This window comes from Anolis carolinensis, chromosome 3 (genome assembly GCF_035594765.1).
Source record: "Anolis carolinensis isolate JA03-04 chromosome 3, rAnoCar3.1.pri, whole genome shotgun sequence".
NCBI lineage: Eukaryota > Metazoa > Chordata > Lepidosauria > Squamata > Dactyloidae > Anolis > Anolis carolinensis.
This window is the reverse complement of record NC_085843.1, coordinates 98,300,362-98,322,068: the sequence shown is the minus strand read 5'-3', so window position 1 is coordinate 98,322,068 and position 21,707 is coordinate 98,300,362. Positions and strand designations below refer to the sequence as shown.

The 21,707-nt window shown below is 43.6% G+C and overlaps 1 long non-coding RNA gene across 1 annotated transcript in view; it reads right to left on the bottom strand.

Annotated features, from left to right (window-relative positions):
- LOC103278338 (uncharacterized) overlaps positions 1–21,707 on the bottom strand; it is a 38,976-nt gene that overhangs the window by 1,713 nt on the left and 15,556 nt on the right. The window lies entirely within an intron of this gene.

The window sequence follows — 21,707 nt, the reverse complement described above, 5'->3', positions numbered from 1 at the left end:
TTGAATTACTTTAAGAAATAAGTTGCCCAGGAATCTACTGATTGTTAAGGTGGGTTGGTGCAGAGGATTTGCAATTGTGACCATATAAACTTGGACTTGGTTGTGGGGAAATCAAGATAGTGCCTGGGTAGAGATAGGTCCAAGACCAATTACAACAACAACATTTATTACGGTCCATAGACCCATAAGAAAAGACCAATTAATAAATTGTTACAGTTTCTCTAAAGCAATAGCGTGGACATTGATTCTGTGGGGTTCCTTGCTCAAACAGGAAGGCAAACTAGCATCCCCCAAGCTGATAGAACATTAAGACACGTTAGCACTAAAGACATTTATAGCAGCTTGGGTGCGACAGCACACACACACACACACACATATATATAGATATATATTCCACTCTATCTCCCTGAGGGGACTCAGTGAGGATTACAGGTACATATATGGCAAACATTCAATGCCATTAAACAATTGACAAAGATAGACAGTACATAAACAGAGGCAAGGCTTTCCTCTTTTCATCTCCGGCATCCGGCTGTGCTCAACACGGCCATGGGGAGGTGCTGTTGTTTCATTTTCTATCGTCCATGGACACCTTTCCTGGTCGGATTTTCCCAGCATGTTTTTCAGGGCACCTTTTACTTCCCTGCCAAAATGGTACCTATTTATCTACTTACATTGTTTTTCTCGAACTGCTAGGTGAGCAGAAGCTGGGCTGACGGTGGGAACTCATCCCGATCCAGGTTTGAACTGCCAACCTTCCAATTGACAGGATCTTCTATAGCTGGCGGTTTACTCACTGTACTAGCCTGGCCCACTTAATGCTGCAATAAATAAATGTGTCCATCTACATTTCCATACTATTCTTTGTTGGTTTTACATGTTATTTTGATGGAATTTTAAAACACATTCTCTCTTTTGTATCAAGGCTGGCTGGTTTTTTTCTTGGGAATAACACAAAATTGTGCAAGGAGACTATATATTCCTACCATGTTCCAAGATCTTCCATTAAGCACTCCACTGCCAGGACTAGTCTTACAGAAAAGCTCATTATCTCAGAAGAACTAATGTATTGGCTTGCTGGACTAGACCAACTATACCTAGATGTGCCATTAATGCCAAGTATTTATCATATTTATTAAGCCAACATTCAAATATGGGCAAACTCTTATTTCTACTTCTATAGTGAATAGTAGGAAAATAAGATATTTTTGCTTAAGAAAAGCTGGCTCCCTCCAACCCGTCTTTATTTGCCTGGGGAAAACTTGTTTTAGTCCTGCCTTGTTTATTTCATCATACATAACCGTATGCTGACTGCTTTAATGCCAGCTGGTTTCTACTATAATGTGAGCGGACAGAGATGTCTCTGCAACTATATCTTTATGCAGATTTCAGATTCATTAATAATAGAAGTGTTATTACTATCTATCTATCTATATATATATAATTTTATATATATTTATATAAACGACTAACTTGCTGCTTTTAATGTGCAGTTGTCCTATGGGGTTTTTGCCCATTAAAATAGATTAAGTGACTGTTTCTAATGTACAATAACAGATTTTGCTGCCCTGTGGTTCAGCAGCTGACTGTGACTGACTGATACTCAACCCTGTGAATCCCCACTGAGAATCTAAGCTCTAGGAGCTGTGGTGAATGCATTTAATCTACATAAAAAGAACGCAAATTGCATGTTAGCCTTTTTTGAGCCTTGTAATCAGTGCAGTTTACTTCATACATTTAACTGCACTTTGAAGAGGTTGCAAAGAGGTTCCCTTCAAGCCCACCTCTCTGCCTCCCTCCCTCCCTCCCTCCACTATATCAGACAGAGTCTTTTGCTTTTTGCCTGAGCATTTCTGAAAAGGCCCCTGTAACTTGCCCATTGTTCATATTTAATGCCAACTGGCATCCTGCTGAGCCACTGATAACAATAATATATAATAAGGCACACACTGCTCTATCTTATTCTGGCATTGGATAATAATTTGAAATTAAATTTGTTAATTAAAACAGGAGCTGTTACTAGGCCCCAAAACTGGAAGGTTATCCATAGCCTCTTTGGCTCAATATCAAGATAAAATGGAGTTATTTATATAAGCAGCAATGCACAGACCACTGTTGTCAAAATTAATCATTCATTCCTGTTAAAACATGCATATATATTTGCATATTAAGTATTATATAAATAAATATATAAATGTGCAGGCACATGAAAGAGAACAAAAGGTATTGTGTCAGTTTCTTCAGACATAGCTTTAAAAAAAGAAGTCCACATCCTGATTTTATCTATGTTTATTCTGGAGATGCATAAACAGAATGGAACTTGGAAAGCATCATTTCTTTGATTTTAGCTATGTAGGAGCTCTCCACAACTGCAACTCTTTTTTATTTATGATGATGATACAAAAAAGCTTATTCTTATTAGATTCAATAGTTAGAATGACACATGCATTACTCAGCGGACTGCATCAGTCAGCCTAATTTATTTTTAAAATCCGTACTATTGTGCTTAGTAATTTTTGTTGTTTTTGTATCTTAAATGCAAACATAAGACTTTTGAGAAAAGTCACTGTTGTTATTTCCAAGCATTTTGTCTAGTAAATGTAAAGGTTTTCCCCTGACATAAAGTCTAGTCGTGTCCGACTCTGGGGCTTGGTGCTCATCTCCATTTCTAAGCCAAAGAGCCGGCATTGTCCGTAGACACCTCCAAGTTCATGTGGCTGGCATGAATGCATGGAGAGCCGGTATGTTCCCACTGGAGCAGTACCTATTGATCTACTCACATTTGCATGTTTTCGAACTCCTAGGTTAGCAGAAGCTGGGTCTATCAGCAAGAGCTCACCCCGCTCCACGGATTCGAATCACCAACCTTGGGTCACGAAGTTCAGCAGCTCAGCAGTTTGCCATGCGATTAGGACCATTCTTAACAGCTGCAGTAGCCTCTAAATTTATGATCAGTCATTTATAGGACAACATCATAGCAGCCATTTAACAAAATGGTTTCCTCCCAAATTTCAAACATATATTGTCTACCAAAATTTTTGTATCATTCTTTCACATTCATTGTACATAGTACAGATGATTTCATCACATCAGAACCTTCAATCATTTGCTACCTTTATGGTTTACAATCAGTGCAAAGAATAACTGAGCATTTGTTAATCAGTAACAACAACAAATCTGGTTCTGTAAGAACCTGAATCAATAAGAAGCAGCTGGGCAGAAGATCTTAGGCATGAGCCTTCCAGAAATGGAGGAGAAAGTCAATTGTACAAAGCTCTTACCAATTACATATTTTGCTGAAGATGTGTAATAATGCAATACAATTCCTTCCGTTTAACATTTTCAAACATTCCTTCTTAAGGAAATATTCCATCAGTTTGCCATTTACAGTAGCATACCTTCCAATATTTCGCAGATGAAAAATAAGATATGTGGCCAAGGAATATCACAGTGTAGACAAGATGGCAAAAGTTATTAATGAAGAAAAGCATACACTTGTAGAGGTAGGAGCAGTTTGCATTTGCCTGAGCCTATGGTGAAGAGCAAATTTCTACTCCTCTCCTTTTCTGTCCTCTCCTCTCTTCCATTGAGTTAACTGACGCAAATGAGCTGCAGATAAAGAGGGAAGGTGGGAAGAAGAGGGAGAAACTAGGACACTTTAAAAACAGCTGGGAAAAATGTGTGATGACAGGTTATTAATTAAAGCTGTCTTTAGTTGGAAGGTATACAATAGCTAGTACAATCCCAACTTCTGAGTAATTAAGATGATTTCTCTGGTGAGATCAGGCCTTAGCTTCGAACATTCTGTGAGCAACCAAGGCTACCAAGTGGAACCTGCTTTGCTTCTCCTTTTCATTCTTTGAATTTTAATATTGCATCTTTGCTACACAGCTTTTTTTTTTTTAAAGAAAAGCATAATCCTTAATCAAACTTGGTAATAGCTGTCATTACTGCCATGGGATGACAGTAATGATTCCATTACAGCCATAGGATGACAGTAAAAGCCTGATGGAGGGTGGGGAGTGGATCATGATGCCTTCTGTTACTTTGATTGTTTCTCCCTCCTAGTGAGCCCCTCAATTAAATTATCCAGGATATCTTCATACGTGTCTATCTACTGAACTATTTGATCCAAGTATTACAGGAATGATGGGAATTTCAGCAAATTGGTTCATGTTTGTTCAGCCACTGACTTCATAGTTCTGGCTAAGCATGACACATTTGGGTCACCAAGAAATATGCCAAAATTTAGAGGATTTATATGTCCCGTGAGTAGCCCCGGTGGTGAACTGTGTTAAAGCACTGAGCTGCTGAACTTGCAGACTAAAAGGTCCCAGGTTCAAATCCCGGGAGCGGAGTGAGCGCCCGCTCTTAGCTCCAGCTTCTGCCAACCTAGCAGTTCGAAAACATGCCAATGTGAGTAGATCAATAGGTACCGCTCCGGCGGGAAGGTAACGGCGCTCCATGCAGTCATACCTGCCACATGACCTTGGAGGTGTCTATGGACAACGCTGGCTCTTCGGCTTAGAAATGGAGATGAGCACTAACCCCCAGAGTCAGACATGACTGGACTTAACGTCAGAGGAAACCTTTACCTTTTTATATGTCCTGTGGAAAGCAAGGGATGCTTGGCAAGCTTCGCTAACCACAGATGAGAGTGAATCAGGAATGGAGAGACTCACCAAGATGAAGGCAAACAACACAGGCTTTATTCAATTTGTGCAAAAAAAGACACTCATACAGCACAGATGCTCCAAAGTACAAAGTGTAAAGCATGTTATCAAAACAGACATTTTTATAAACATAGAATCCCATTCATTGCCACGGTCCAATTTCAATTTTTCCCTCCCTCTCTCCTGATTGGTCAGCTGCAACAAGCCAGCTGCTATCCCCTCAGTCTCTGATTGGATGGGAGGCGGGACCAAGCTGACTCCTACACCGATTGGTGTGAGCACGAATGACGCAACCGAGGATCTCCTCCCATCTGGGCAGGGAAGCCCCAAAGCGGCAATGATCTCAGAGGCGGTCCAAGGGAGGGAGGAGGCTCCAGGGGCTGCGCCCGCCCCGGGTGTGCAATGGTGGAATGTGGCAAACAAGGGAATGTCCAGGAGCCTACCTGATAGGATTATACAGATGTTATTGTCCACAATGGGAGTAGTTGTCCCAGAAATCGCCCCATATCAAGAGACAAAGAAAGAGTCCTCAAGATGTATTTTTGGTGATGGGATCACAGTCTTGGACCTTTTTCTAGCGGGGTGGCAGGAAGCGCCAAAGAAGAACTGACAGGTAGATGGTATTGGGAACCTTCTGAGGCCCAGGAAGATCTTTTGTCACAGAGATTATGTCCCATCTCAGGTTCTGAAGCTGGCACTGAAGGTGGAATCTGCAGTGACTCAGAAGAGGTTACTAGAGTTCATGCGTTCATGTACATTTGCCTTTGTTTTAATAAAATTCAGTAAAGCAAGAATAAAATAATGAAATACAATATTAAAAGTAGGAGAAAGACAATCTTGGTATGGTTCTGGGCTTTGGTGAGAGGGAGGGCGCAAGAGAGAGGGGGAGAATGATGGGAGTCTCATCAGGGCTGGGCGGCAGCTGGTGTGGTTATTTGCAGTTTATTATATTTTCGCTGAACCAATGATGTGCATGTTCGCAGAGTGGCTGGAGTTAAACAGAGGTGTTTTGAATACATTGTGGCCATCAGGCCAGCTTGAGTGATCAGCCGGTGAGTCCCCTCCGCAGCAGCGAAGGCTCATATTAGTCTTTTATTGGGGGGGCGAGGCGGGGGGCGGTCTGGGGTCTTCAATAGCGGTAGTACCAGAATGTAATAATATGTAACACAATTTTTGTTCCTGGATTATAAATGTCCAAATTGGTTCTGTCATACAAACACGAAAAAAAGGTTTATTAAATTTCAAAAACCTTGTTTTGTGGTACATCCTGCAGCAGATTTTACTATAGTTGTTCAATGAATATCTCCTCGAGTCTCAACCAACTCAACATAGTTTGTGGCTGCCACAAAAATGAAGTTTCTGAAGTATAACAACTACTTTCAAAGTACATAAAACACATTTAAACAGAAATAACACTTTCAAACCAGGAATAGAAGATTTTTCAAATTTTGTTACTTAGTGCAATCACTGAATTGAACTCTGTTTACATTGGCTTCCATTTAAGGGCCCTTCCTCACAGCCATATAACGCAGAATATCAAGGCAGATAATCCACAATATCTGCTTTGAACTGGAATATCTGAGTCCACACTGCCATATAATCCAGTTCAATGTGGATTTTACACAGCTGTGTGGAAGGGGCCTAAGATGGCCTTTACTGGAACTAAAAAGTCAACAAGGATCCATTGCCAATCATAATGTTCAGGAAGTGGCTGAAGAAGACATTGGTGTAGCATTAAAAGGCTATTTATTCATAGATCCTAGTTATCAAAACTAGAAAACAAAAGAACAAATGACTTTCTCAGGACAATGAAAGAAGAAAACTGAAGAAAACTAGTCCATAGTTTTATTAAGTTCAAATAATATTTACAAGTGTGACAAACGTACTATACTTACATATTTATATCCTTCTATTCTCCCAAAATTAAGCCAGGATTCAGCAGGGTACCACTTACATTCTAATGAGTTTCCACAGGACCTACTACTTTCACAAAAGTTGGTCATTTCATTCCTCAACACCACCACTCTATACATTCTCAAAACCTACTCCAATGCGGTGCATCTGTACACTATAGAATTAAGGCAATCTGGCACCAATTTAACTGCTATCACTCAATGCTGTGAGATCATGAAAACTGTAGTTTGGTGAGGCATCAGAAAAATTTTTGCAGAGGTTTTTTCTTGGTCATTTTGAAACTGCACTGATTTTCTTATTATCAGTATCAATGTCTTGGCTTCAGTGCAAAATCCTGCTGCTGGATTTCATTGAGATATATGCACCAAGTTGTTCATATGATGGTTAAACCTCATGCCTGTATCATTTGGTATGATTAAACTAGATTTGGTATGATTAAACATGATTCATTTGTAAAATATTCACTGCATGTTCTGAATAGATTTGTTGTTAATTTGGACAAATTATGAATAAGTTGTCTACATCCTGTTGTAGTCCTGATCAGTACTGTGAAGGGACCTAGGAACATCCCTGCAGATACCCGTCTGTGATCCTCCATCTGCCCTTTCTTAAATTTCCCAAGATGAGTTGTAGTATGGAGGATTGTGGCTACTGCGTGATATCAGGCATCTGGTCCTACACATTTTTTTTTTTTTGCTACAAGAAGGTCAAGCTTTTTCCAGAAACACTAAAAATCAGGGGTATTGCTTGTTCTTCATTTGGGAGCTGGTGTCCCTGAAATGGGAGGTGCAAGAAACCTTATGGCATCTGAATGCATGCCAGATCATCCCAAACTCCCAGAGAAAGATTCATTCTCTATCAAAACAAAACAGACACTCCAATTTCCAATGTTTCTGCTTCAATCCAATTGCTACATATACAAGTAGGGTGGAAATTGTCTCTCTCTCCCTTTATGTTTATGTGTGTTTCTTTAAAGAAAGAAAAAAGGAAATTGTTCAATAAACTTATCTCAGTTCCTCTCTTCACAATTTCCCAATAACAGAAACTGGCCCTGGCTGTAATTCTAAATATGCTTACCCAGGAGAGTAAGTCCTGTTGGTCACAGTGTAAACATGCATAGGATTGGGCTCTAAATTCTGTTTAGAAGGCAGGATTGCCAAGACAAACTGTGTTAAAAATTACTAAGGTTTGAAAACTAACATTCACATCTTATTATGCAAATGTAATTTCACAGCATCACATATCCATGGGCTGTCTTTCCTCTCTTCCCTCTGGCACAGAATGCATCTGCTGCTTTAATACATTTGAAATATTGCATTTGATGTGTTTTCAAATGATTTTTTTTGTAATTTTTTATAATGCCATTAACTGTCATGAGCTGATCCACTGGTATTTGTTATTATTTTTTGCCATGTACTTTGAAGAACCAGTAGCAGAATTTAATTGCAAAGTAGCCTGGCTGTAACTTCTCCTTTTCCAAACCAGATTTTTTTTCCATCTGACTACTGTTCACTAGGTTTGCTCAATTAATTCGATTTCCCCGTTTGTCGTTAGTAATTCGTTAGTTTTGTAACTTGTGAAGCAATATTCGACCTAGATTGTCCACTCGTGTGGCTCCCGCGGTTTTGAACCGCGATAGGCCCTTTTTCTAATGTCGTCGTTTTTTTTCGTTAGGAAAACAAGCTTTTGCAAATCACCCAAACTTGTTTAATTGCACTGGGGCAACCTAGATATTGTTTCCACCTTGTGGCCAATCAGAGAGCACGTTTAACCCAGGGGAGGGGCTTGTACGTCCTGAATGAAAAGAGCATGCAAGGGAGCCTCGTGGCTCATTTGGCTCGGGATCTGCAGAGAGAGGGTGGTTGGGACTGAGATTCCAGGCAGGCAGGCAAGATTGCTTCCTTCCTTGGCTGAGCTAAAGAAGACCGGGAGAAAGGGTGGGTGGGTGAGGAGGGAAACGGGTGGGTGGGTGTTTGGGTTAGGGTGTTTTTTCAAAGGGTCGGTGGGCTTTTTTTCCCCACCAGCTTGGCATTTGCCATTTGCCCACCAGCCCTGCAATTTTTCTGCTGCGCCATATTGCCTGGTGTGGGGTGGGCTTTCGTTTGATTAGGAAACTTTTCTTTGCATAGGTATTAAAGTGAGTTGCAAATAGAAGAAATCAAATATTCCAATTTTCATTTTGCAAACTCTGGCAAAACTCCCCATAATCCACCGAAAAACAACTTGGGGAAAAGGGAGGGTGTATTGTTTTTCCCTCTTTCCTTTCAGTGCGCTGCAAATCTCTTTCTCCTATCAACGCTAGCAAAGTCTGGCAAAAGGTTGCAAGTCCCATAATCCTCCGCAATACCACTTGGTTTGGGCAAAAGGGAGCGTGTATTTGTTTTCCCCTCTTTCCTTTCTACTCAGAGCTGCTCATAGGGCTGGCAGCAGTGACTCTCTTTCCCTATCAACGCTAGCAAAGTCTGGCAAAAGGTTGCAAGTCCCATAATCCTCCGCAATACCACTTGGTTTGGGCAAAAGGGAGGGTGTATTTGTTTTCCCCTCTTTCCTTTCTTCTCAGAGCTGCTCATAGGGCTGGCAGCAGTGACTCTCTTTCCCTATCAATGCTAGCAAAGTCTGGCAAAATGTTGCAAGTCCCATAATCCTCCGCAATACCACTTGGTTTGGGCAAAAGGGAGGGTGTATTTGTTTTCCCCTCTTTCCTTTCTTCTCAGAGCTGCTCATAGGGCTGGCAGCAGTGACTCTCTTTCCCATAAAAGGGCCCCCCCCTTGGGCTGTTTTGGGCCACTGCGCATGCGCGTCCGCCATTAACAAATTACTTTTGAAACTAACAAATTTTTTGAGGGCAAAATTCGGAAATGACATCAGAAACGAAACGCTACCCCCCCTACTTTTGAAACGAGTTTAGAATCAATTTTTTCGTGGATCGCTCAAGCCTACTGTTCACTATTAGAGGAAGAAGAGGAACTGGAAGAGGAGGAGGAGGAGGTCCTCATTTTAGTCGTATTGTCACCAGACTCTAATGGCATTTTTGCATGTGCGTTTCTAGAAGAAATTATTGAAAAATATGATGATCCCTGCAGGAGGCTCACATCTTCTAGACCAAGTTCATCAGAAAGTTTGGCAATCTAAATGCTTTTTGATCTTTGTGTGTGTGTGTGTAGCCCCATGCAGCTTTCTCCTGGAAGACAGCAGGCACCCTGATATTTCACTAGTGTGTGTGTGTGTGTATGTATCAGCCTTTGGTTCAATGTGGCACAACGGGTTAAATCTTTGTGCCAGCAGGACTGCTAACTGAAAGGTTGGCGATTCAAATCCTGGGAGTGGGGCGAGCTCTTGTCTGTCAGCTCCAGCTTCCCATACATGAAAGAAGCCTCTCACAAGGATGGTAAAACATCAAAACACCCGGGCGCTCCCTGGGCAACATCCTTATAGACAGCCAATTCCCTCACACCAGAAGCAACTTGCAGTTTCTCAAGTTGCTCCTGGCACGGAAAAAGCCTCTTATTCATAGATCCCAGCCCTTTCACACTACAATAATAATAGCGCTATTTACATGCAAAGAATTTTTTAAAAATGCAATAGTATGAAAGTACTACATAAAATAACTGGCTTATAGACCTTATACGGTATATTAAAAATGCCACTTTAAGCACATTGGAGGAAGCGATTTTTTTTTAAAAAAAGAAAGAATATGAAGTCATTCATTTACTCCCAATGAATTCCAGGGGTTAAGTCCCAAACAAGTGTGTAAGAATTGTAAAACACACACACACACACACACATTTATAAAAACTTCCATTTAACCCCACTCAGTTATTTTTAGCGAGATGTTTCAAACACCCTAATACAAGAACTGCATTTCAGCTTTGAAGTGCATGGTGATTTCCTTCCTTACAGCTTGTTTCTTTTGCGCATGCGCACACAGAGACACGCACCAAACAATGCCCAGGGCAAGACAAGCTTTGCAGTATTTCTTTGATCGGAGAGGGCCAATGTACTGTGACCTTGCTCTCTCCTTATTGGCCTGTAGCACACGGGGACCCAGTCCCCGGAAATCAGACAGCAGGTGCAACTTAATTAAATAAAAAGCCCCATGCTGCTTCCTCCTGGAAGACAGCAGGCACCCTGCTCAGCTCCCACTGTTACGTTCACACTTCCTTGTGTAATGTTAAAGTCTCTTACGTGGGAGATGTTGCATTCGTAGGAGAAGGGAGAGGAAGGAGGGGGGAGCCCCCTTGGATCTAAGCCAAGGAATGCTCACTTAGCTAGACAGCCAAATAACTGCAGTGCATGGGTTGTGGACAGGGAGGGAACAGGAGAGAAACTCCAGGCAGCATCTCAAGTTGGTTCTGTGAATCATTATAAAAAAGATTTTTCAAGTCTCAATAAAAACAAGCAAGAATAAAAACAAGCAATTGAGAGAGAATTAAAACCAGTGTCTACGTTCAGGTCTAGTGCAAATTGTATATTCAGGAAAGAAAACTTCAAGAAAAGATTATAATGTATTCCCTTCTCACTCTAAAAACCAGCACAAAATTTAGCAAAATAAAATATTACTTCTGAACAGTCAGCCCTTCACATTTGCAGGTTTAATTTTTGCAGATTTGATTACTCTCAGATTTGATTAATATGTTACCGTTAAGCATCTCTAGGTCCACTATCGTGACTCTGTGGTCAACTTCTACTGAAGCACTTAAAGTTTCCTAAAGAAGACCCTTCTCAAGGGATCTGGAGGTTCTACAGTGTGATTCTGTGGTCATTCTCCAGCAGACATTGGCCACAGAGTTGCACTGGATGACCTAGAAATGTCTAGAGACATGTTCTCTCAGGTAAAAAAGTATTTTTTGAATTTGTTCTGTTCCCACTTTCATGGAAGTCCTGTACCCCTAGCTCCCGAGAAAGGACAGGCCCTAGCAGGCCTGTAGCAAGGGGGGGGGGGGGGTTAGGGGTTCAACCCCCCCCCCCCCGAAATTTTTCAGTTATTAAAAAAAAACCTGGTTTTTTAAATGAATTTTAACTGGTTAACCAAATCCCCATACTAAATCTATGAGACGCAAAACATTAAGAGTCCCTCCAGGCACTATCTCAAGCAGATATTGACAGGTTTGTAGAGGGGGTGGGGGGTGCTAGCGGTTCAACCCCCCCCCCTGAAATTTTCAAACACCCCCCCCCCCCGAAAAAAAAATTCTAGCTACGGCCCTGGGCCCTAGTATAGTAAAGGTAAAGTCTAGTCGGGTCCGACTCTGGGGGTTGACGCTCCTCTCCTCTCCACTTCTAAGGTGAAGAGCTGGCGTTGTCTGTCGATGGCTCCTAGGTCATGTGGCCACCATGACTGCATGGAGTGCCATTACCTTTCCGCCGGAGCAGTACCTATTGATCTACTCATATTTGTATGTTTTCAAACTGCTAGGTTGGCAGAAGCTGGGGCTAGTAGCAGGAGCTCACCCTGCTCCCCAAATTTGAACTACCGACCTTTTGATCACCAAGTTCAGCAGCTCATGTGATGACCCATGGGCCTTGTAGTCCTGCTCAGGACATTGTAATTCCTGATGAAGATGAAAACTTGGGTTTTTTACCTTCCCAGTCTGAACTGGATTCCTCTCAGCCAGATCTTTCCCAGGCAGATCTGGGAACCTTGCACCTGCAAGAAAGTTGTCTCCCAGAAGTATGTCAAACAAGCCCAGAGCCTACTTCTCCCGTATTCTTGCGCCGGGAGTTTTGTAAACAACAGAGAAGTTTGGATTCAGCTTCGCGCAGGAGTGCGAGGATTGCAGCTAAGAATGTGGCCAATTAAGACTGCTTCTCGTGAGAATCTTTGGGGAGTCTCACATCTGGTCTCAGAGTTAGCTTTCGGTTCTGATTCCCAGAGAACTGCTTCGGCGGGAAGCTAGACTCTATTTAGGTGTTTTACCCGCGTAGTAACTTCGCGGAGTCAATTCGTCAGCCTACGGAGCGAGTTGTGTCTGGACAGCGCGCTCCGGTTCAAGCCTCGCTCCTGCTCAAGCCTTGCCTTGCTATCCAGCCTTCGCCTTGCTTCCCAGCCTTTGTTTATCTACAGACTTTGCCTTGTTTCCCAGGATCAATCCTTGCCTTGTTCCACGGATTTATCAAGTTATTCCACGGACCTTGTTCTTGTTCTTAGTTACCTTGTTCCACGTTCAAGCCTTGTTTCAAGTATCAAGTTATTTCCTAGCCTCGCTCAAGTTTCATGGACTAAAGGACCTTGTCATCTCCCCTCACTTTGCTTGGCAAAGTGAGTGTTTCGGTTATTGGATTACAACTTTGGACCTTAATATTTCTTATTGGACATTGCTTTTTTGGACTAATTCTGACCTTTCCTGGAAGGTCTAATTCTGGACTATTTTCTACACTTGTTTTTATTAACTTTATATATTCCTACAATAAAGATATTAGATAGATTCTGGCCTCTGTGTATGGTTATTGGTGCTCTGCAGCCTGGGTCGTGACAGTTTGACTCCGCCTCCCTAAGCACCAATTAACCTCGGCCAGAATGTCTACCGGAACCGTACCTGGGCCGAGCGGCCAGCCGATTACCTACACCATCGACAAGGAAGAGGTGGACCGAATCCGTGATAAGCTCAATGCACAGGATGGAGAAATAAGGGGTTTGAAGGAACGCGGAGTTCGTCTTCCGGCCATGGCGTTGCCAACCAAGTTTACGGGAGAAGCTTCTAAGGTTCATGTCTTCCGTCGCCAATGTCAAGCTTATCTGGAGGCCCGTGCTGCCGAGTTTCCCCAAGAAGACATCAAAGTGGCATGGGTTTACAGTCTTCTAGACGGGCCAGCGGCCAGCTGGGCGACGGCACTGTTCGACCAAGCCTCTCCACACCTAAGATCAGCGCAACACTTCTTGGACCACCTCAAGGAGACTTGGGGAATCGAGGACAATTTGGAGGCAGCCGGTCACAAACTCCGTCGCCTTTTCCAAGGAGACAGACCTATGTCTCAGTATATAGCCGAGTTCCGAGTGCTGGCCCACAACACCGGCTGGAACGATGTAGCCCTCAGGGGACAATTCCGGGAGGGTCTCAACATTGAAATGCTGGAAGAAATCTCCAAGGTGGATCCTCCCCAGACCCTCGAGGCACTCATTGATCAATGTTTACGGGCTGAAGTCATGATTGCCAACAGGAAACAGTGGGTTCGAGGCCAGGGCAGTAGAGCCGGGGCAAAACCCCCCGCTCCCGCCAGCGTTCAGCCACGTCCGGTGTGGAGACCCCCACCGCCAACCCCATACCCCAGAGGAGGCGAGGAGGTGCCGATGCAGTTGGGCAATGTGCGTCCCAGACTAGATGCCGCCGAGAAGGCCCGTCGTCAACGCTTAAACCTCTGCTGGTACTGCGGGAACGGGGGCCACTTCGCCAGAGAGTGCCCAGCCAAAGGGAAGCCTGCCGCCCGTCTTGCGGCGGCGTCCTCCACGGAGACGAAGGCGTCTGAGCCGACTGGCACACAGCCGGCGGGGGAAGCCAACGACCGGGTGTAGAGGGGCTCGCCAACCCGGTCAAAAAATCCATCCAAGAGCCGCCAACCGGGGTCCTGTTCCTTCTCGTGGTCACATTATGGTCAGCAAAAAGGGGACCCGTCATGATCCACGCCATGATAGACTCTGGAGCTACCAACAATTTCATCGATAGAGAGTATGCCGACTCTCTGGGATTACAATATCATGATTTCAAGAATGCCCGTGTGGTGCAAGCCATAGACGGCCGTCCCCTCAAGACGGGCCCCGTAAGTCAGTGGTCGGAACCCACCAGGATGTGGATAAGGGAACATATGGAAGAGATTTCCTTCTTTGTTACCGAGGTCCCCCATTTCCCTGTGATTTTGGGAATTCCATGGCTGACTCTCCACGACCCTAACATCTCCTGGTCCAACAGAGAACTGCAGTTTGCTTCACCGTACTGCCAAAACCATTGCCTCGTAGCCAAGGTATGCCATGCCACAGACACCGAGCCCATCATCACCTTGCCAAAGAAGTACTCCGAGTATTGGGATGTATTCAATGAGAAAGAAGCCGAAAAATTACCCCCACATAGACCTTATGACTGTGCCATTGACTTGGTGGAGGGGGCCCCGATCCCGCGAGGGCATCTCTACTCCCTGACTGAACCAGAGCAAGAAGCTCTCAGGGAATTCCTAGAGACAAACCTTCGCAAGGGATTCATCAGACCCTCTCAATCCCCAGCCGCCTCCCCAGTGATGTTTGTGAAGAAGAAGTCAGGGGAACTACGCTTGGTGGTGGACTACAGAGCATTGAACAATATCACCAAGCGGAACAGCTATCCCCTGCCTTTAATCTCGGATCTACTGGATCGGCTTCGAGGAGCCAAGGTTTACACCAAGCTGGATCTTCGGGGGGCTTACAACTTAGTTCGCATCAGGGAAGGGGACGAGTGGAAGACCGCCTTCCAGACCAAATTCGGATTATTTGAGTCCCGAGTTATGAATTTCGGTTTATGCGGAGCCCCCGCAACGTTCCAGCATTTTGTCAATGACATTTTTCAGGACTATCTAGACAGGTTCTTGATAATCTACCTGGACGATTTTTTGGTGTTTTCCAGATCACAATCAGAACATGAGAACCACGTCAAAATGGTGTTACAACGATTGCGGGATCATGGACTTTATGCCAAGCTGGAAAAATGCGCTTTTGATCTACAAGAGGTAGATTTCCTTGGTTACCGCATCTCGCCTCTAGGGCTTTCCATGGATCCAGCCAAAGTTTCAGCAGTATTGGAATGGCGGGCGCCAACTAACAAGAAAGAGGTGCAGCGTTTCTTGGGGTTCGCGAACTACTACCGCAAGTTCATTCCAGATTTTGCCCGCTGGTCCGACCCCATCACTAGCTGCATCCGTGGAAAGCAGCCTTTCCGCTGGACTGATCAAGCAGAGAAAGGGTTCCAGCAACTAAAGAAACTATTCACCTCCCAGCCAATTCTACAGCACCCAAATCCTGGAACCCCTTTTGTGGTGCAAGCGGACGCCTCTGATGTGGCAATTGGGGCTGTACTCTTACAACCGGTGGGAGATCACCTCCACCCCTGTGCCTTTTATTCTCGTCAACTAACCACACCAGAGAGGAATTACACCATTTGGGAAAAAGAACTACTGGCCATAAAGGCAGCCTTTGAAACTTGGAGACATTGGCTAGAAGGGGCCAAATTTCCCATTGAAGTCCACACTGATCATCGTAATCTAGAACATCTAAGAACTGCCCGCAAACTAAATCAGAGGCAGCAACGTTGGGCTTTATTCTTTGAACGTTTCAACTTCCAGATCCATTATGTGACCCCAGCCCAAACCAAGCAAGCAGACGCCCTGTCACGTAAACCGGAATACGCTGCAGGACGCAAGGAGACCTTTGAATCCCAACTGCTACAACCTGAGAACTTTGCCACGCTCACGGTGGGGAACACCAAATCCATTCCCATTGGTTCAACTTCCCCTACTCCAGGACCCATCTGTGCTCAAGAAATCAGGGCTAGTCAGCAAGCAGATGCCTGGGCGCAGGACCAACTTCGCCAAGGTCTGCATTTCCCCTTTTCGCTTAAAGATGGGCTGCTCTGCTATAGAAATCATGTCTATATCCCACCCGGACCGGGCAGGGAAAAAGCGCTTCGTCTGTGTCATGACTGCAAACCAGCAGGACACTTCGGACTATTTAAAACTATGCATTTGATCCTAAGGGATTTTTGGTGGCCCAAGATCCGCAAGGATGTGGAAAAATATGTCAACACCTGCCCAGTATGCCAGCGCTCCAAGATACGAAGGGAGAAGCCCTCAGGGCTTTTACACCCCCTTCCTACCCCATCTCGCCCATGGGAAATAATTTCCGCGGATTTCATCACTGACCTACCACCTTCCTGTGGATTCACCACGATCTTAGTGGTGGTGGACCTATTCACCAAGTTAGCCCATTTCATTCCCTGCGAAGGCCTCCCCACGGCCAAGGAAACTGCGGATCTATTTCTTCAACATGTCTTCAGACTACATGGATTGCCCAAGAGTTTAGTCACAGACCGTGGATCTCAATTCACCTCTCGTTTTTGGAAGGCACTACAAAAACTATTGGGCATAGACTCTCGCTTATCTTCAGCTCATCATCCCCAAACAGATGGGCAAACGGAGCGCACCAATGCCACTTTGGAGCAGTATCTTCGCTGTTATGTAAACTATCAACAGGACAATTGGGCTTCTCTGTTACCACTGTCTGAGTTTGCCTACAACAATGGAGTTCAAGCTTCTACAAAAGAAACGCCGTTCTTTGCAAACTACGGCTTCCATCCACGTTTCTTTCCCCCTGTCATTGAAACTTCAGAGGTTCCCGCAGCAGAGGATTGGCTGCAGGAACTCACAGCGGTGCAACAACTTTTGCTCCAGCAACTGGACCAAGCCAAGGAGGACTATAAACGCCACGCTGACAAACATCGCCAGCCGGGCCCCGAAATCAAGGTAGGAGATCGGGTTTTCCTGTCCACTCGCTTTCTGCCCTCCCACCGCCCTTGCCGGAAGTTAGATGCCCGTTTCATTGGCCCCTATCCAGTGGTGGCGCAATTAAACCCCGTGACTTTCAAACTCCAACTTCCGCGTTCAATGCGCATTCACCCAGTGTTTCACCGTTCCCTGCTCCTTCCGGCGGATGGTGTGCGTCCTGATACAGACCAACCGGCCCCCCCTCCTGTTTTGATGAATGGGGAGGAGGAGTTCGAGGTTGAGGACATTTTGGATTCTCGCTTTCACCGCCGCCGCCTACAATATCTCATTGACTGGGTGGGTTTTGGCCCTGAGGAACGCTCTTGGGAAGACGCCTCCACAGTCCATGCTCCTGATCTAACCCGTCGCTTTCATCAGACCTATCCCACCAAACCGCGACCTCGCGCCTCGGGGAGAGGGCCCCAGTTTGGGAGGGGCCTTGAGGAGGGGGATAGTGTGATGACCCATGGGCCTTGTAGTCCTGCTCAGGACATTGTAATTCCTGATGAAGATGAAAACTTGGGTTTTTTACCTTCCCAGTCTGAACTGGATTCCTCTCAGCCAGATCTTTCCCAGGCAGATCTGGGAACCTTGCACCTGCAAGAAAGTTGTCTCCCAGAAGTATGTCAAACAAGCCCAGAGCCTACTTCTCCCGTATTCTTGCGCCGGGAGTTTTGTAAACAACAGAGAAGTTTGGATTCAGCTTCGCGCAGGAGTGCGAGGATTGCAGCTAAGAATGTGGCCAATTAAGACTGCTTCTCGTGAGAATCTTTGGGGAGTCTCACATCTGGTCTCAGAGTTAGCTTTCGGTTCTGATTCCCAGAGAACTGCTTCGGCGGGAAGCTAGACTCTATTTAGGTGTTTTACCCGCGTAGTAACTTCGCGGAGTCAATTCGTCAGCCTACGGAGCGAGTTGTGTCTGGACAGCGCGCTCCGGTTCAAGCCTCGCTCCTGCTCAAGCCTTGCCTTGCTATCCAGCCTTCGCCTTGCTTCCCAGCCTTTGTTTATCTACAGACTTTGCCTTGTTTCCCAGGATCAATCCTTGCCTTGTTCCACGGATTTATCAAGTTATTCCACGGACCTTGTTCTTGTTCTTAGTTACCTTGTTCCACGTTCAAGCCTTGTTTCAAGTATCAAGTTATTTCCTAGCCTCGCTCAAGTTTCATGGACTAAAGGACCTTGTCATCTCCCCTCACTTTGCTTGGCAAAGTGAGTGTTTCGGTTATTGGATTACAACTTTGGACCTTAATATTTCTTATTGGACATTGCTTTTTTGGACTAATTCTGACCTTTCCTGGAAGGTCTAATTCTGGACTATTTTCTACACTTGTTTTTATTAACTTTATATATTCCTACAATAAAGATATTAGATAGATTCTGGCCTCTGTGTATGGTTATTGGTGCTCTGCAGCCTGGGTCGTGACAGCTCAATGGTTTAACCCGCTGCACCATCGGGGTTAAATTGGTGGCTTAAATAGCCGAATCATATGTATTGCTTAAATAGCCAAATCATATGCAGAATTAGTTGCATATGTCAATTAAAACTGATGGAGTTGGTTATATATATCTAATTCTATCTAGGTTCAAATTGATTTGAAATGAGATCCATTTGGAGACATTTAACACTATATCATAGCTTTAGTACTGTATGTACAAAGACATTTGACTGTTTCTCACAAACTTATCGATTCCCACTTGGACAAAACACAATACATAGAAACATTGCTAATAAAATGAATGTTTCATAATATACATGTATATATAACTATGTAAGAGATTACATGTGGGTATAAGTAGGTGCATTGATTATGGATATCTTATCAATAATAATAGTAATAGCAACAGCAATAGCATAATAATAATAATAATAATAATAATAATAATAATAATAATAATAATAATAATAGGCATGGGGGAGAAATGCTTCAAATTAAATGAAGGAACAGGAAGAGCTGTTTAATAGTTATAGAAGACACACACAAACCCTAAACTCAAAATACTTTATATTTTAGAATAAATTATTAACCTGATATGTATCTAGGGAAAAAACTACCTACCAATAGGAGTAACTATGGATTCATTAAGAATAAATAATGCCAGCTGACTCACACTCTTTTTTTATAGTTTCTAGTCAGTAGATCAGGGGTCTCCAAACTAAGGCCTGTGGGCCAGATGCGGCCCAGGATCATTTACCCGCCACCTGCCCTAAACTTTAGACTTAGGGTTGCCCTAAGTCTGAAACAATTTGAAGGCACACTACAACAACAACAATCCTAATTGACTATCTCATCGGCCAAAAGCAGGCCCCAAATTTCCCGTTGAAATACTGGTATGTTCATGTTGGTTAACATTGTTCTTCATTTTAAATATTGTATTGTTCTTTCATGTTTTGTTTTGTTTTTGTTTTTTTGCACTACAAATAAGGTATGTGCAGTGTGCATAGAAATTCATCCATTTTTTCCAAACTATAATCCAGCCCTCCAACAGTCTGAGGGCCACCTGCTTAAAAAGTTTGAGGACTCCTGCAGTAGATTTTAGACAGTTGTTGATATATCTTGATTTCAAGGAAGCATCTGACCAATCTTTCATGATGTAATATTTGAGCTGGATCATACCATTCTGTGATGGGTCTACAGCTGGTTGAATAACAGTATGAATGCTTATTAACCTGCAGAGAAATCGCAAATGAAGCGCTGCAGAATTCGGTCATAGTCAAGATTTGTATAATTACTTCAAGGAACATGTAAATTGGATGTTAATTCTAAACAGGCAGATGAGAGATTAGGAAAGAGAACTAAAACTGTGAAATAAAGACAAAATAAAGTTTCGAAATTATCTTGACAGGCTGGACTGAAGCCAGCAGAAGGAGATTCAGCAGGGACAAATGTAAATCCTGTTCAGGTACAAAATATATCTGTGGTATAAATACAGAATGGGGTCAACTTGGCTTGGAAGCAATACATGTGGAAAGGATCTAGGTGTTTTTGTTAATGGAAAGTGGAACATGCGCCAGATGTGTGAGGCAGCTGCTAAAAAATAGACAATGCGATCTCAGAGAAACATGATTGTGTAAATGAATAATTCCATTATTCTCTGTACAGATCAACTAAATGTGAAATACTGTGTCCAGCTGCACAGCATGGCAATACAAGAAGGATTGTACTCCATTGTACAAAATGACATTGGCAAACTGGACTGCGTCCAAAATTTGGGGAGGGAAAGACCACAGCAGTGAGGGGCCTGGAGTATGGAAATTTAAATTGCATGTTCAGCATGGAAAAGAAAAGGTTAAGGGGAGACAAGATGGAAGCATCCAAATATATGGGGTAACATACTGTGGAAGATAGATTGGATTAGTTCTCTTCTACTCTAGAGGGTAGGACTAATATGAATGAATGGAAATTGCAAAGAAGCACATCAAGGCTAAACATTAGAATGTTTTTTCTTACCAAGAGTAGCTTAAAATTGAACAGAGAGTTCTCATGAGTTGGTAGGTTCACCTTCTCTGGAGCTATTCAAGCTCAATGATCTTATGTAAGGGATGCTGTATCTTGCAGTCTGTACTGCAGGTCCCTTTACTGAGCAGGGGTATGATTCAGGTAATATCCAAACTTTCTTTCAGTGTCTGTTTCTGTTTACGCAGAATAAGCCTTATAAAAATAATGCCATGTAGTTACTTCAGCTTTTAAAAATCAGATCAGTTCACATATAATGCCTTGTGATTCCTGTTCTTTTTAGTAAAGTACTAGTTTGGTTACCTGGCAGTGCCTGGGTTATTTGAAAAGGGTCTTGTTTCAGTTTGGTCATATGTTACACGAACCTGTTTGTGGAGTACATGGAATACAGGTGAACTATAACTCCCAGAGTCACCTCCCAAGTCTACCAGTATTCCCAGTTGGCCATGTCAAATTTGTGTGCCAAGTTTGCTACAGACATCATCAAATGGGTTCAGTGTTCTCTGAATACGGGTGAACTATAACTCTTGGATGTCAAGGTCAATCACCCCCAAACCCTGCCAGTATGCAAATTTGGCCATGTTGGGTCTGTGTGCCAAGTTAGTTCCAGGTCCATCATTGGTGCGGTTCAAAGTGCTCTTGGATTGTAGGTAAACTATACATCCCAGTCCCTACAACTCCTATAAATCATGGTGAATTCTCCAGTATGCTCAGTCGCTGATCAATTCCCATTTGCTGTGTGCCCTAGGAAAGGGTTAAGAGAGAGGTAGTGGGCACAGTCATGCAAATGGTGAGAGAAAGGAACACGGGTGTGCTTGCTGTAACCTGCAATGTCCTGGGAGGGAGAGACTTGGTGGCTCCACAGCACTGGGAACTATATAGCCTGTTTGTGAAGGCCGGAGGCTGTCTGTGTGAGAGGACACCTGTGCCACATACACACATACAGATTTTCACTTTTATTATGTGGATAGATGATAGATTATAGATAGATAGATAGATAGATAGATAGATAGATAGATAGATAGATAGATAGATAGATAGCAGGATAACATTTGCTAATTTACAGCCTGGAAAACTACATCAAGATTTGAGAATTTAGGTGGGACTCTGTAGGAGTGGAAGGTAGAACGCATGACCCTCAGTTCTCCTAATTTGACATAGACAGTCT